Source organism: Rhinolophus ferrumequinum, chromosome 9 (genome assembly GCF_004115265.2).
Source record: "Rhinolophus ferrumequinum isolate MPI-CBG mRhiFer1 chromosome 9, mRhiFer1_v1.p, whole genome shotgun sequence".
NCBI lineage: Eukaryota > Metazoa > Chordata > Mammalia > Chiroptera > Rhinolophidae > Rhinolophus > Rhinolophus ferrumequinum.
The window spans coordinates 16,776,596-16,791,395 of NC_046292.1; the positions used below are offsets into that span (position 1 = coordinate 16,776,596).

The 14,800-nt window shown below is 48.3% G+C and overlaps 1 protein-coding gene across 1 annotated transcript in view; it reads left to right on the forward strand.

Annotated features, from left to right (window-relative positions):
- Positions 1-725: 725 nt before the first annotated feature.
- The window catches only part of NCMAP (non-compact myelin associated protein), a 34,903-nt gene continuing 20,828 nt past the window's right edge, over positions 726-14,800 (forward strand). The window contains exon 1 of the mRNA XM_033115924.1: positions 726-820. The gene's annotated coding sequence lies outside the window, so the exon portion shown is untranslated. The remainder of the gene's footprint in view (positions 821-14,800) is intronic.

The following is a 14,800-nucleotide window of genomic DNA, read 5'->3' on the forward strand; positions in this document are numbered from 1 at the left end:
AAAGCAATAGGCCCATAACCTTCTGGAAATAATTTGAAAACAAAAGGAGGAAACCTAGCTGTATTCCTGATTCCATCACTCACCTGCTGTGTGACTTTGGGCAACTCACCTCTGCTTCCTGGGCCTCAGTTTCCCCATTTGTAAAAGGAAAGGGATTGAGTTTCCCCTCTCTAAAATGTCTTCCCTCTTTCTGTAAATATTGAATTGAGGGCCTTATTGTTTGCGAGGGGGGGATGGGGGGAAGGGGAGAAGGGACGGGGGACGGGGATAGAGTCCTGGGCTCCGGGGTAGGCAATCAACCAGTCTGATTCTGCAGAGTGGAATTTTTGATAGTTGCCAGGAGTCAGACGTCCAGGCGTGACACTTTGTGATTCTCTAAACTCCAACCTGCCTCCACACCTTTCAGTCAGATTAGCACAATCCCACTGTAAAGACACAGACCCAAAACCCCGCAGCCCCCATTCAGCCGGGGGAGTTTGTATGGCCCCTTCCTCCCGCCTTGCCCTCAGAGTAGTCGGATCTGGAAGACATGGTCTGGTGTCCTGAGCGCCCCGCGGTGCTGCAACTGGAATCCCCAAAAGGACCCCGGCCGGGGAGAGGCACGAGGACGCCACGGGGAGGCGCCGCCACTCCAGGGCCCCGAGCCTGCGCCCCAGGACGGGCCCCGAGGCCGGGGCACCCGGATCACCTGCGCGGGGCGGGGCGGGGCGGGCCGGAGGCGGGGTCCCCAGGCGGGTAGAGCCCCGGCGGCGGCGGTGGCGGTGGCGCCAGCGGGAGGCTCAGCCGGCAGCTGGCCGGCGCGTGGGACTCGCGCGAGCAGGTAAGAGGCCCCGGGTGCCCGGGTCCGGGGGAACCACGGCGGCCCAGCCCAGGCCCAGCGGCTTGCTGTCCACCTGCCGGCCGCGCTCCGCGAAGGAGAGCCGGCGGTGGTGGAGGCAAGAGCCGTCCCAGTGGAGCCCCCACCTTCGCTGGAGGAAGTGCCTGGGGTGTGTGCGCGAGGGCGGCGGTGGCGGGTGGTGGCAAGTTGATCAATCTCAGCTCGGCGATGGGGATGGGACGTGCGTAAAGGTGCCCAGAGTGCCAAACAGCTCAGCCCAGCGCGGAGGAGCGCCCTGAGAACCAGCCTGCGTTTGGGGTTGATATTCCGGCCATTCGGAAGGCAGGTCGTTTCCCACGGGAAAAAACAAAGGAATTGAGCCGACCAGCCAGGAGATAGAAGGGATCTTGAACGACTCAGGACCCGTGTTTGCTTCCTCTGTAAAATGGGTGTCTCATTGGGGCGGTCTTGAGCGGGAGCCAGTCCAGAAGGAAGATACGCGATTCGATTAGATGAAAAGCCACACAGGGGGAGGAACCCAGGGTTCTAGTTCAGATCGGCAAGTTCAGCAAACACGTTGGGAACAGCTCCGGGGGGGGGCGGGCGTGAAGGGAGTGGAGGCGGCTCACGGAACGAGCTGCTCCAGAGGAAAGACACGGCGTCCGGCTCCAGTTCTGTGGTCTGGGTACCCGGCTGGGAGGAAGACATAGGTGTGCAAATATAAGGGTTAGCTTAGAGGGACCAAGGAAACCCTCTACTAGTGGGAATCCCAGCTTTGCCCTTAGCGGGGTGTCTAACTTTGCCTTGGGCAGAACCGTTCGTTTCTCTTTGGTTCAGTTTGATGTGCTCCTTAAATGAAGCAATTTTTTCTGACAGACTGTCAGATAATCCATATAAAGTGCTTAGTATAGGGTCTCTATATAGCAGGCACTCAGTGTAAGCTATTAATTTTCACTGGACTATATATAGCTCCTCCGGGTAAGGACTCAATGTCTATTTGGTTCACAATTATATAGATAGATAGATAGATAGATAGATAGATAGATAGATAGATAGATAGATAGATAGATAGACATAGATATAGATATATAAATATATATATATATATAGTGCTTGAGTACAGCAGGTCTCACTAGTATTTGTTGAATGAATGATGAATGAGTCTGCAGGAAGCGCTTGGCATGTGGTTAACAGTCAACAAATAGTAGTGAATTTAGAGATGGCCAGATCCTAACAGATGAGTATGGATATAGGAGACAAGTGTCTAGGTGGATGGAACAGTGTAAATGTAAGCCCAGAGTATCAGAATAGGGGCATCCCTGTGGGGAAGAAGCTCTCCTTTACCCCCAAGGTTCTTTCAGCTGGTCTGATAACCAAAGGAACATGAGACAGATTAGCAAGAGAGAATAACCAAATTTAATACATACATATGTATGGGGACCCTGCATACCTGAGAGAGTCAGAAACCCCACATGCATGAGAGGTTCAGAGATAGAAGGGAACATGCGTGTATAAAACATTCTGAGGTAGGGATGAGGTAATGTGCCTTGGGAGCTTCAAAAGATCATTGCAGGAAGATAAGAGCAGATGTTTAGTAAGTAGAAGTTTGCCCTGCCCTATGGATGGGTCCAAAGAAGTTACCTCTGATTATCTCTTATGGGCAAAAGCCCCTAATTCAAGTTCTAGGTAGTTAAGGGAGGGGCAGAAATTTCTCTTGAGCTTGAGGCTAAACTTGCCTTTAGCTCAATACAATCTGCATACCACAGAGGCACAACTTGGGGCGACTCGTTCTGAATGCTCAGACCCCCCCTTTATGGTGTGGGGAGAGGCGACATGATAGTCAGAGCCAGAGCACAGAAGTAGGGGAGGGCACACAAAAGCCTGGACTCCTGAACGCCAGCGGCCACCTGGGAGTAGACGAAGGAGCTGGAACTCTAGGTAGGTCAAGTACCTTTCTCATGTCCTCTAAGTGTCCACCCCAAGGTTACAGGGGTAGGGGAGGAAGGAGGGGACGCCAAGATACAACAAAGGACCAGGGTGCCTGAAGGAGCAAAAGATGAAAAGGGGAAGGGGCTCCCAGGACCCCTTCCCGAGGGTGAGAATTCCTCACCTTGTTCCTGCTGGTGGTAAGGTACCTGAAGGGGGCACCGCGGTGCCAAGTGAGCCCACCACCGGTGTGTGTGGTGAGCTAGACACCCAGTGAGCTGGGCTAGAGGGACAAGCTGGTCTGGGGGAGAATCTGCTGCAGTGGTTTCGTGTCAACACCTTATCCCCTGGGCCAGTTCCGGAGCTCCATATCACACCACTGGACTGTGGCCACTCCCGCCTCAGGCCCAAAGGGAGCTGTGTCCTTGAGTTGGAGCCGCTCTAAGCAAAGTTAGGGACCTTCTAGCTCCTGGCAGGCAGCCATGTGGGGTTTCCATCTCCCTGGGGTGAGAAGCACAGGTCTGAGGTGGAAGTGAGAGATGCGGGGCAACATGTCAACAGGAGAGAAGAGGTACTGTACCCATGAAAAGAGCCAAGTTTGAAGCTTCTCCTTGTGAGACTTTCCAGCATTGCTCATAATTTGCCCTTAACACATCACGAGTCCCTGAGACTCTTCGGGACTCTGAGAGGAGGAAAGCAATGTCCACGCTGATCCTCACCCCAGTGCTTCCGGGACAGGGTCACAGGGTGTTAGAGCTTCAGGGACCCTTCACGGTAATAGAGGGCAACATCCATTTAAAGGTGGGGAAGTAGGGGCCCTGAGAGACTGAGATGTGCTCAGTCGTGGAGTGTCAATGGAGATCTCAAGTCTCCTACTTCCAAGGGCTCGTGTCATACAGTGGGTTATGAAATCCTCTGGGAATTAACACGCAGCAACACTTCCCTTTATTTTCCAACCTAATAAAATGCAAAGAAAGGTTTAAAAAAAAAAGAAAGAAAGGTAAAGTGGATTTTAAGTTGCTCAGTACACCCTTTTAATTAAAGAAGAAAAACACATGTATGATGAAAATAAAGACCTAAAATTGCCTATGTTCACTTGATTTCTTTTAAGATACCTATTTGGTAATGAAGACAAATGATCCCAAATAGGAACCTCTCTAACCTCAGCTGAGCCATCGCTGGTCGGTAGTGCCCGCGTTAAGATGCACACTCTGCACGCTGCCAGCCGCAGGCTACCTAGAAGAAGCAGCCTGTTTATTTCAACTGGACGATTTTCAAGCCCCGTGCATACTGCTCCTATCGTCCTCCCCAGCTCCATCCATCCGCCTCCTGATGCCTTCATCGGCATCCTGGCCTCTGGCATCCCACTCTTCGCTTTGGGATCTGGCAGAACGGATCCCTCTTTGTTTTCTCTCCAATTCCTTATCAGACCTATAGATCCTCAGTGGGCAGGAGGAGGCAGGAATAGAGGAAGGCAAAAGCTGGCCAGTCAGTCTCCGAGGATTCCTGCGCAGGGCTGGGTGTAGGTAAAGCTGAGGGGGTGGGGCCGGAGTGTAGCTGTGGGCTGGAACCTCTCATGTGGTTTGAAACTCCTGGGTGGGGGGGTGGCTGCAGTTTGGCCTAAGGAAGAGGGTGTGCCCATCTCGGAGACAGAGAGGCTGTTCTTCAGCCAGCTTCCAGGCCTGTTCTGAGAGGCCTCCTGTCTAGGCCGGACACTCCTGAGCTGCTGGGGGGCCCAGAGGAGGTGGAGTGGGTGGTGCTGGAAGTGCTGGCATCTCAGGGATTGGTGCAGACCCTGGAGGTCCAGCAAGCCTTGGGCAGAAGCGCCAGCCTTGGGCAGAAGTGCCAGCAGTGAGGTAAGAGCTAAGAGCAGGGACCTAGGCCTCTGCTTTCGAGCTGTGGGATCTTGTTCAAGCCACATCACTTCTCTGAGCCTCAGTTTCCTGATTTATTACACTGGACAATATCCACAGCAATCATTTAATAAATATTAGTTTCCTTTCCCCTTTAGAGAAACTTTGTGTCTTGGGGCCTGCTGAGCCAACTTTTAGGGCCAACAACCTCAGGGCTTTTAAATCCCTCCACAATTCACTCATCAGTCACTTATTCAGTCATTCATTCATTCCACTTCGTCAGAGTTAATACCTGCCTCAGGGCCTGTGCTGGGAATTCAGAGACAACTCTTGCTGCTGCTATCTGGTTTCTTGCAGACACCCAGCACAAATGGCCTTGCTTTAAAGCTTCCATCTATTCTTCCACCTGAGGTTGTCTCTTCAGTCAGTTGCTCAATGAAAAGCATTGTGTAATTTGCTCCCCCACACTGCGATACCCAATCCCATAACCCTCCTCCAGGTTTCCTAAGATTTTAGCCTGCAGGTCACAGAGGGAAATAGTTAACTCGTGTTTCCTGAGAGCTTGCTAGGCCTACACACTGCTAAATGCTCTGCAGGTCTTTACTGCATCCCAGGAAGTGCAGAATATTCCCTGGTTCAGAGACAGAAGCAACTTCCTGGTTGTCACAGAGCTGACCAGGGATGCATTCTGACTTCCCAGGGCCCTAGGCAAGTTTGCCTTCATGGTCCCCTTCTTCCATACAAAATGTTTACAATTATATTAATGACTGCATTAGTAGAGTAAAACATTTTTTCTTCAATCTAAAAGTTGCTTTTTTCTTCTGATTTGGAAAGAAAGGAAAACATTTTTGTGGGTCCCTAAAAGTTCTGTGGGCCCTGGGCACTTTGTCTCCTGTATCTAGTGGAGACATTAGGCCTGGAGCGAAGGAGAAACAGCTGGGATTCCAGCCCACGCCCTTCGCTGTGGAAGTTCTGACGACCTCACTGCACTGCCCTTTACAATTAAAATGAAAAAAAAAAAATACAAAAAAAGAAAAACAAGCAAAGAACTGGGGGAAAGGGACCAGTGGTATTAATAGTTCTCTCAGGGAAATGGAACTTGGTTTGTTTGTCCTCCACGTCTCCGCACCCCCTTCGCTCCCATTACAGATCTTAAGGGCAACTGGCTTGTCCGAAGGACAAAGGAGATTCATCTTTTAAAAGCAGCTCCCAGTTCCTACCTAATCCCCAGTAACAATGTCATTGTTTATAGTAATACTAATAATAATGAACATTTTGGGGAGCTCTCAGTGTGCCAGGCATTGTGAATCACTTGGTATGCATTGCCTCCCGAAAGCCTCTGGAACCCTATGGATAGACACACTCTATTACCTTCATTTTTCAGATGAAGAAACTGAGGCTTAGAAAGACTAAGTGAGTTGTCCAAAGGGCAGCACTGGGATTGGGACCTGAGAGTGTTAGTTTGTTGTCAGCATAACCTCCATGATGGCAAGGACAGTTTCCCACTGTCTCCCTCTCACCCCACACATCACCTTTGTGCATGCAAGCGTTCATTGTGGAATGAATGAAAGTTTGACCTCCGAGCCTGAACTTACAACCTTTCCACTGTCCTGCTCTTCAGGGACAGACACTTGCTTACCTGTTTGGAGTGCTGTCCCTGTAGCTGCAGGAGTTGGCAGCTACAGCCCAGGGTAGTCTGGGGACAACTGAAAGTCCCGATGGAGTGAGGCTTGATTAAGAGACAAGGCTCAGGCAGTCACTCTTCCATCAGGTCCTCCGCCCCAGCCTGTGAGATCCCACTAGAGGAATCGGCCTCCTACCAAGGCTGCTTCTCGCTGGGAGCTCAAAGGTGACGGTCATACAGGCAGAGTGCCAGCCAGGAAGGGGTAGCCAAGGAGGTCTGCAGCTCTCTGCCTTGGGGCTCATCTTTGTTCCTCTCTGTAAGCTTTTGGTCTCTTTCCAGGGCATGTTACCAGACAGATAGCTAGCACCCCAGGGGAACTTGAACTTGCCCACCAAAATAATTAGACACCTGAGAAGTACAACTACTATAAAAGAAAGGAAATAAATCAAGCTACATATGCCAGCTGAAGCAGAATTATTGGACCAGATGGACCAAGATTGTAAAGCATTATTATATACAAGGAGACAAGGGAAGAAATTCATACAGGAATTCAAGAATAAGAAGTAATAGAAGAGAACCAAGAGAAAACATTAGCTATGAAAAAATATATTTAAAATAAAGGACACAGTAGGTGGCATGAATATCAGGATGGATACAGTTGAATTAACTAGTAAAGAGGAAGATCAGATTGAGAACTATCCCAGAAAGAAACAGGAAAAGATAAAAAGATAAATAAAAAAGCAAAGCTAAGAGGTATGGAGAGTAAAAATAGGTGTCCCAAAATAAAAATAGAAATGGAGAAGAAATAATTGAAGAAATAATGGAGATTAAATGTTCCAGAATTAAAGAAAAATGAAAGAACTCAGATTGAAAGGACTCATGGATAGCCAACTAGAAATAAGGAAAAATCCACACACAGTATTGGGTGAAATGGAGAATATGAAAAGGGGAGAGAACAGAGAGAAATAACATCCCTTACAAAGGAACAAGAATCAAATTGGCTTGTCAGTAACAACAGTTGATAAAGGAAGTAGAAAAGTAATGTCATTAAGAATTGAAAGCAAAGAACCCTTTCTTTCAATCCAGAATTTTAAAGCTAGCCAAATTGTCTTCAAACATGAGGTCATCATAAAAATATTCTTAGGCAAATAAAACCACAGAAGGTGGATTACACAAAGGCCCACATTGAAAATACTCGGGGAGGAAAGACTTAAATAATAAAAGAAATAAATCCAGAGATGCTGCAGGAGTTATGCGAAGTTGAGAGTGTTGAAGTCAGAGGCCAGTGCAAGAAACAGCAGAACTCAACATTTTAGGTAGGCAGGGATTTTCTACAACTAATTCTTTAAAAATATTGGAAAGGCTGAAGAATCCCAAAACACAGCAGAACTGGCCAAATTGGGGACCTATGGTGCTGTCCTGATCAGGAAAGTGGGAGACTCACAAGGCTGCCTGGAACTGTTGAATTTAAGGACGCATGACTGGACGTGTGATCCAAGGACCCGAAGCTGATATGCTACAACTGCCCAGATACTAGAACTCAGTCTGGCTACCAGTGTCACCACAACACGTGCTCATCTTTTCAACAAAGAGAAGGCCAGCCTCGGACTCAAACACTTTGGGAGATAACACTGTCTAGCTGGAATCAATGACATTGATCTGTGTCATCCAATTTATTTTGTTACCTTCTATTGATGGCAAGTGACATTGGTTTTCCATTTTCAGAAGTGATAGAAAATTTCTGTTTAGAATAAACTTTATAAATGTTTTAAAGGAAAAGTAGGTCCAGGGATCTCAATACCAAGCCATCATGATTGGTGCAAACAATTATTCTAAATGGTCAGAAGTGGAAGAGGTGCCCCGGGCAGGGTGAAATTGTTGTGTCTCATGACAGAGGAAGGTTTAGACTGGTGTATGTAGAGTTGGGAAGAGAGTATTGGAGTAAAGACCAATGTGCTATCTGTTGTGATGTGACCAACTGCTCCAAAATTTAGTGGTTTACAACAGTCATTTATTATTGTTTCCTCTCATGGCTTTATAGGTTGACTGGGCTCAGCTGGGAGGTTCTCATGGGGAGTCTCTCACATGGTTTCTGCCAGATGTTCAGTCATCTGAAGGCTCAACTGGCCTAAGTATCCAAGGTGCCTCACTCATATAGCAACCTAGTGATGCTGGCTGTGGGTCGGGAGCACAGCTGGGGATGTCTACGAGTGCACCTCCCTGTGGCCTCTCCGTGTGCCTTGAGCTTCTCACAGCATGGCAGCCAGATCTGAGAGGGAGGTTCCCAGGAACAAGGATTCTGAGGAAGCAGAAGCTGACACTGAAAGGCTATACCCATGTCACTTCCAGTGTCACTTCCGCCATATTCTAGTGGTCCTAGCAGCTCACCTAGATTCAAGGGAGCGGAGAAATAGACTCCGCCTCTTGAGGGGGCCAGTGGCCAGGTCACATTGCAGAGGAGCATGTGGGGTGGGAGTTATTGTGCTGCCAGCTTCCCAATACTGGGAGTTTTGGAGACAGGAAGTCACTCACTCTGCCTACAGTCTGGGAGAAAAGGAGGAGATAGGTGCTGGTGGGTAAGACTGAGAAAAGTTCATAGAAGACCTCGGTTGCCAAGAAAAAGAATTAGAAATTTATTCTGTAGCCAAATGATGGAGAGATACTGTTCAGAAGGCTAAGACCTCAGCAGCCTGTTCTCCTAATTCCTTTCCCAACAAGTGAGACCCCAGGGAAGCAGGCTGGTGACTTCCCTTTCTTCACAGTAGTATGTCCCAGCCCCACAACGGTGTGAAAAGCACACTGTCCCCAACACACTGAGCATTTCTTAGATAAGTACACTGGGTGCATGGCCAGCCCAGGCACTGTGAAAGTAGGTCTACAATTGACAAGCCACTGGACTATCCTGGAAATTCCAGTATTTCTACATCCATTCCATAGCTTCCAGGTCTCTTGGACTCCTCAACCAGTATCCTGGTTATTGAATAAAAAGTTATGGTCCAAGTCCAAGCAATGTAAGAGCCCGGGGAAAGGTATGACTTGTCCCTGGAGTCTGAATGGAGAGCTGAGTAAGGGACCCCTGTGGCCATCACCAGAGCTCTGGGACTCAGAGCCCAGCAAGTTAAGTGTATGTTCAAAGCCATTCCATCCTCAGGCATCTACTTAAACACATCTCTTCCATGCGCAGCCTATGTGTGTGTGCACATTCATTCATTTATTCATTCAAGTGCCTTCTAAGTGGCAGACCCCATGCTGAGTGTGGCAAAGTGGCCCTGATTAAGGCATGTTTTGTCTCCCAGGGAGCTCCTAGACTAGAAGGGAAGACAGACCTGTCTACTGACTAATTACAACGCTTTCATGTGATAAGTGCTGTAACTGAGGTACCAGTGAGATGCTGTGAAGATTCTCAGAAGAGACTGACCTACTTGAGATTGGTGGGGAGGCTTGGGCAGGTCTCAGAGGAAAGGGAAACCAGCATTTTTAGGGCCCAGGCTGCGTCACGCACACGGCTAGAGGTTTGGTGTGCATTGCTAAATGACTTATGCATGCAAACTCTTCCACATGCCTGGTTAATATAGTAAGGCTAAGTCATTGGCACTTGTTATTGGCAGTTATTATCTCATTTGATTGTTGCAACAAGGAATGAGACCAGAATCCCAAAGCCCAGCTTACAGATGAGGAAATGGGCTCAGGGGGGTTGTCACGAGTCCAAGATGACTTAACTAAGCCTGAATTCAAGCCCAGGTCTAACTCTAAAACCCACACCTCTGCTCACTCCACCACTCCACCAGTTCACAGGGAGGGGAGGACATTCCAGGAGAGGGGACAAACACTGTCAGAGGGGACACTCGCAAAGAGCCAACCAAGGTGCTGCGTGTGTGGGTGCCAAGATGGGACGGATGGGAGAGGAGGCAGAAGAGAGGCGTGAAGGCCTTGGATGCCAGGTCAGCGTGGGGAGTGGACTTCATGCTGTCCACAAAGAGAGGTGACCTAGGGTTCCATGACTCCCTAGCCCACACTGGAATCTCCTCCTAGGTCACTCTCTAATGAAAGCTCGTCACCTAATGTCCATGTCCTTTGAGGCAGGGCTGGGCCTGGAACACAGGTCTCCTGAGTCCCAGCCAGAACTCACTCCTCACCCAGCTTCTTCCTTCTCACGACCTCCTTCAGGCTGTGGTGTTTGCTCAGAACCTGGGCAAAGAGCACAGAAGTATTTATTTATGTCACGGCCAACCCTGCCTTCTGGAGGCCCCCAAGGGGTACCTCACAGAGAAGTTCAGTTATATAACCCCGAGTTGACACAGCAGAAAGGAGAAGGAAATAGATTATAATTATTCTTTTTACTCAGTCTTGGACACATTTTGAAACTGGATAGCTTGACATTTTCCTCTCTTCTTCTTCCTCTCTCACCTATTGACCTGGAGTCTACAGGGATCTTGGTGGTTCTAAATTAGTCGCTGATTTTAGCCTTAATTCTGGTGACACTGGGGGTTTGGGAAGATCTTCCTAGACATGGGGGGAGAGAAATGAAATATATTAAAGGAATGCTTTGTGCCAAGCACTCCTCCAGGGGCTTTATATTCATTATCTCATTTTACCCAAATAGCAACCCTGTGACGGAGATCCTGTTTTTTCACCTCCATTTTACAGAAAAGGAATGGAGGCACAGAGAGGTTAAGTAACTTTCCAAAGGCCACCCAGCAGTGCCAGGTCAATTTGGCTCTGACACTCTTGGATTTTCAAACATCTCACACAGAATCCATAACACAGGGATTCTGGAGCGAGCAGACATCTTAGTGTCACATCTGTATCGCTGTGGCATGCTAGCTTCTCCCTATGGAGTAAATTCCCAATTATCCCAATACGTCTCTCACATCTAACCTCCACTCTGGCCTTCCCTGGACACTGAGCTCCACTGCTCGGGGACCCTGACTGTCGCATCTCCTCACCAAATCTTATACTTCCCTTCCTGAATGTGCTCATCCCCAGCTGCCGCCCTTAGTCTTCACACCCACTGTTCCTCCCAGCTACAATGTTGCTCCTTCCTTCTCCACCCTGCAAAATCCCAGTAAAATAATAATAATAATAATAGTAACACTCATTCATTGAGCAGAAGCTGTGAAGTCAAGTGGTTAAAAGAGCGAACTCTGGAGTGTTCTGCCCGGGTTCCACCCAGTTCCACCCCTTTTGCTGGCTGTGTGACCAAAGGCAAGTTCCTTAACCTCTCTGGACCTCAGTTTCTTCATCTGTAAGATGGAGATAGTGATACCCGCCTCACAGGTTTGTAATGGGATGAAATGAGTTATAAAATAAAAACATAAACGTATCCGGAAAGTTTTTATAAATGTGCTTGGCACATAGTGCTTATTAAATGTTTGTTCCTATCACTGTGCTCTCACAATGGAGCGGACTCTATGTCAGATTCCCTGGGTTCACAGCCCACCTCAGTGGGTGACCTTGGACAAGTTACTTAACCTCTCTAGGCCTCAATTTCCACATATACAAATTTTAAACCATAACATGTGTTCTAGTTAGGGTGGATAAGACAACCACACATAAAGAATTTAGTAGAGGGCTGGGTACTTAGAACCAAGTAAATATGAACTATTCATAGATTACTGGGATTCAGACCCAGGTCACTGACACCACAGAGTGGTCACATGATGCCACTCAAGGCAGCCTGCCCTCCCTGAGCCCTCTGCTCTGCACCCTCGCCCTGTCTGAGCTCCACAGCACTCAGGGCCTTGGTGCCTTAGTGTCACCCCTGCGTCGTCGTGGCAGCCAGAGGTGGTGGGAAGGCCTGAGCCAGATGATCTGGGCATGATCCTTGCTCATGCTGAGTTCGGCCAGCGATTATTGAACACACACTGCTCATTCATTTTAGCCAGTCATTTATTTCATTCAGCGACTTACCATGTGCCAAGCAGTGCTTGGGGTGCTAGGGATTCAAAAGATGAATTAAAACCGACACAGCCCCTGCACTCATGGAGCTCAGAATCTGGAGTGGGACACAAACCATCCATCAAATGGAAGATGCTAACTACAACCAGTGGTGAGGGAAGGACACGGCGCTGTCAGCGCACAGCATAGGCATTTGAAGTAACGCTTGGGGGAAAGTATCATAAGTGTCAGTAGGTGGGGCAAGAGTGTTCTGGCATATGCAAAGGCCCTGTGGCAGGATAGGAAGGACTGACAGGGCTGAGCTCAGGCAAGGATGAGACTGGAGGGGTCTACAGGATCCAGAATGTGTGGGACCTCTTCACCATCATATGTCCAGTTTGAGATAGATTTGAGGCCTCTCCAAAATATTTTAATTTCTTTTAAAATTGAGGGAGGAAAATCCCCAACTTTTTTTTTGGAGGAGGAGATGTTTCAAATTTTTTCTCACACCAGAAAAAAGAATGTTTAGCACCCATGAAGATTTATTATGGTGGGTGGGGTCCCCAAAAGTCATGATGTGGCTCTGACCAGTTCTTCATTCGAGGATATTTATTGGGTAAGGTACTTGCTGTCAGTTCTTATTTGATCCTTAAAATCTTACCTAATTACACACAGATTTTCTGTTTTCCTCAGATGAGGAAAATGAGGCTCGTGGAGAGTAAGTAAATTGCCCATGACAGTGAGATTAGAGGTAACAGATATGGGATTTGAACCCAGGTTCAACTGACTCCAAACCCTTTTCTTCACTCCACCACACTATATGTAAGTTCATCATTTTATTTATTTGAGTCCCCACAGTATAAGGGTGGGACAATCACCCCCATTTTAAATCTGAGGAAACTGAGACCTGGAGAGGAGAAGGCGGTACCTTGCTCACAATCACTTGGCTAGTCAGTAAGGGAGCCGGAAACTAGCCCCTTCTCCTGAACCCTCTCTACTGCCCTGCTGCTCTGTCCAGAGTCTTTCCTGCCCCCCTACTATCTCCACCTTCCACCCTCACTGTGGCAACCCTCACCACTGCCACCCTACACCCTTTTGTCAGGTTTCCCAGCCCATAGAGGGGCTGCTTAGGTCTGTGAAACATGTATATCCCACTTCTTAACAAAGCTGGGGCTGGCACTGCCACCAGAGAGGGAGGGGAGAAAAGAGAGGCAGTGGGCCAAAGAGAGAGAAGGTTTAAATGAAACCTTGGGTCCCCCAGACAAACATCCCTCTGTATCTCGGGGCCTATTGTGACTGGCCGAAGGCCAGCTCTCACCGCGGAGGCTTGAACGGCTGGGATGGTTTCTCCACCTCCTGTCCTCGGCAGTCCAGCGCCTGCCAGGCCTGAGCTTGGGCAGGAAAGGGGAAGGGTGTTTCTCTGAAATGGAGGGTGTGGGAGGCAGGCAAGCCTTGGGGAGGGTGAGGGGCCAGGTTCTGAACCAAACCTAGAAGCTGGGAGAGTCACAAGATGGAAAGTGCGTGAGGGAGAGGTCACTGGGCCACAGCTGTGCATTTTGCAGAACAAACTGATCCCAGACAGAACAAGTGACTTTCCCAAAGGTCATACAGCAAGTAAGTAGCAGAGGTAAGACTTGAACCCAGGACTCCTAACTTCCAGCCCAGGGTTCTTGCCCCCCACATCAGGGCTCTCTGGGGGGGTTTCAGTGGTGACTCTGTTAAACAGGTGAGATGATGAGCTCCATAGACCAGGACTTTGAGACTCAAAGTAAGAATGTCACATGTTAAGATTATGGAGTACTAAGTTTCCTAGAATTTCATATTCAAGTGCAGATACTCCAGAAAGAGTTTACATCCTTCACTCATTAATTACAAACACGTTGAGGTTAACCAAGCCCTTGGAAAAGGCGGAGGGAGTGGCAGAGCGTCCAAAGCAAGACCACTGAAAGGTCAGTGTTAGAGATAAACTCAGATTATCAGATAACCTGGCCTTGGTCTTTCTTTTTTTTTAAGGAGGGAGCAGCTCACAGTGGCCCACGCGGGGATTGAACCAGCAACTTTGGTGCTACCAGCACCATGCTCCACCCAGGCCTTGGTTCTTAATAATAATAAGGAGCTACCCAAGAGCACAGGGTAGCTGGTTCCAAGGAAATTGCTGGCGCTCATTTATGTTTGTTTTTTCCCTGCACTCCCACACCCAAATATTCCCCCCAGAATTTTACAGTTGCCTTCTCCATGGTGTACAAAACTCAATTATACCTACGTATTCTTGCCTTAATACGTGGTAATTAGAAGTAACGCAGGAACCTCAGTCTGTGCTTTTTAGAAACTCAGTGCAGTTACATCAGCAAAGTGATTGCAAGGAAAGCTAAGAGGGAAAACACATGGGCCAGGTGGGATCTCACATCTCACTCACCAGCTGGTGTTCCTTCAGGTTTTGTTTTTTTTTCAGTTTCAGGTGTACAAAGCAATGTACTAGTTAGATATTTACACCCCTCACAAAGTGATAACCACCCCCCTGCCCCCCCCAAAATCTACCACCCCTTTGATGTATATAGGGGTGGTTTGGTATATAGTGGTGGTTTGATTCTTGCTATTGTTGTTACTGATCTTGTTTTGAATGAATCAGAAAGGAGGTCTCCAAAACTCACCAAATAAATTACTAATGAAATTTCTCTCTGCATCCCCCTGGGTGGTCTTGCT